The following is a 2,363-nucleotide window of genomic DNA, read 5'->3' as shown; positions in this document are numbered from 1 at the left end:
GAGCATGAAGTTGGAAACTCAAATGTCAGTCATCGGTTACTGATTGCACTCTGCAAAGGCATGCCAGTGAATATCCAGGTAAATAAAATGCTATGTGGAAAAGATCCTAAATATTAGACAAAAACTGGACATTCTGCACAGATCAAGACAGTTGAGAGGTGTGAATTCAAATGTCTGTAATATCGAGTCACATCAGTCCAGAGATCATCCCAGTGAAATGGCAGAAAGTCACATATCTGATAAGGAAAACATCTGGGCATCCTGGGAATATCTGGACAGTTGAGATGTATGAATGTAGCGTATATGGTCAACACAGTACTTACCTTGCAGAGCATTGTGATATCCCATTCCTGGCATTCTGTACTGAAGCTGTGTTAATGATCTGTAACAGGAAATGCGATTGCCATGTAAAACTATCACGCAGAGGAAGTGTGCACATTGAACAGGGACACACAGATGCATTGTAGAAATGAACACAGTGATAGAGTTTAGGTGAACCTCCAACATGTACAGCATAGCAGGGCAAGTCAATGCAAGAAGGTTGTAGCAGTAATACCAAGCACATATCTAAATGGTACTGTATGAACTGTACAATGAAAATGTGTTGTCTGTGACCGTCACACAAGGTCACATAATGGGGCGGATGTGTGCGTGAGATAAGCATCCTTACATGAATAATGCAGAGCACATCTATCAGGGATCTGGCATACAATTGAGGTAGGGTGCATATTGGGAAGCTGTGCAAACTGATATAGTTGAATATGAGTTTACTCCTAGCAGAGGTCTCCAGCATGGTGGCCACAGGTAAAGGATCATGGCAAACATTACAAGAACCAACAACAATCATGGACAATATCTGAATAATACTAGGACTAATCCTATGCATCTGACATAACATATCTGATGTGGAGTGATAACAGATGAGCCTGCACACACACTAGACAACTAGTATGCTACAGCCACATTCTATGAGGGTAACCACACACACTGTCCTGGTACTGTAATATCACTAGGAGGTGTTAGGAGGGGCACTGCTATACCTGTATGTGACAGTATGGGCACTACATGCTAGATGCCTTGTGTGCATGGCATATATCTATGGCACAAATCACACTGTCACAAATGATATACATGCCATTAATGTTGTGAAACACCTATGTATCTAGTGTGTCCATAAGTTGAACAGGTAGCACATATGCATCTGGTGTAACAACTTGATTGGTGTTCTGCACCATCAGACAGTCATGTATATTCCCCAGAAAGAATATTTAGGTATGGACAATAAGCTGTGTGACAGTGCACAGTGGCAAATGTAGTACACTTTAGGTACACATCACTGGAACATATGTAAGAAGGCACATGGAAAAGGGTGCATTGTACTCGGTTATTGCTGTGATGAAGGCTGGGAACCATTATGTTAATATGCCCTCTGATGTTAATGTCCTTCACATACCCAGTACTTGTGTTACAGTAAAAGGCATAGTCAGCACTGTGACTACATGCTGGTGGATATACCACTTACCCTCTACCCTAGGACACTAGTCACATACCTATTGGTCTGATTATAGGGTTTGGTGTCCACATTATACTTGATTGGTATGTCTGTTTCCTGATGCAACACATCCCTCCATGTGTCTCTTTAATGCTGGTGTTGTCATGGCTGTGGCAGTAGTCTCTGGTATGTGTTGGTACTGTGTGTATTATACTAATATCACATTGGAGTCAATGATTGCCCAAAAGCTGTAGTCCTTCAGGCAGATGTTTGGACACATCATATGTATGACACATCTATGATGTCCATCACTTAACTAAGAGGCATGCAAGGGTCTAGCAGACCCCTGTGATGTACTGATCTGATCACTGGACCTGAGATATATGTCACATCACACATTTCAACACAGTGAGATGCCACATATGTCATACATTGGTATAACCATTTGGTGATACAGCTGTTCATGGCCACATGTGACCGTGCTGATTGAATACCACACTGACTTTTTTTCACTTGCTTTCACCTGTTCAGGTTCCACAAGATGCTACTGCTGTCATCATGCATGCCCTCAATTACCTCTTTGATGACATCTATCAGATGTAATGGACCTGATGTAGCAGTAACAACTCAAACAAGTCAGTTGCGTAAACCTGGAATATTACTAAAAGAGGTCCATGATGCTGTGTTGGTCTATGTCACAGTCAAGGAGAGTCAGGTGCTGTCCCCCCAACTCAGGTGGGTGCATGTTGATGTACACCCTCATACGGGAACATAAGCTATGTGGAGGGTGTGTTGAACTGTGTATTCCACTGTATCAGTAAGGTGTATGTTCAGGGTCATGCCATAGGTGATCTGTGATGTTGTCACAGCA

This window comes from Protopterus annectens, chromosome 10.part0 (genome assembly GCF_019279795.1).
Source record: "Protopterus annectens isolate FY-2018-M chromosome 10.part0, PAN1.0, whole genome shotgun sequence".
In the NCBI taxonomy this organism is placed as follows: domain Eukaryota; kingdom Metazoa; phylum Chordata; order Ceratodontiformes; family Protopteridae; genus Protopterus; species Protopterus annectens.
The sequence above is the reverse complement of the archived record's forward strand: the minus strand, read 5'-3'. Positions refer to the sequence as shown.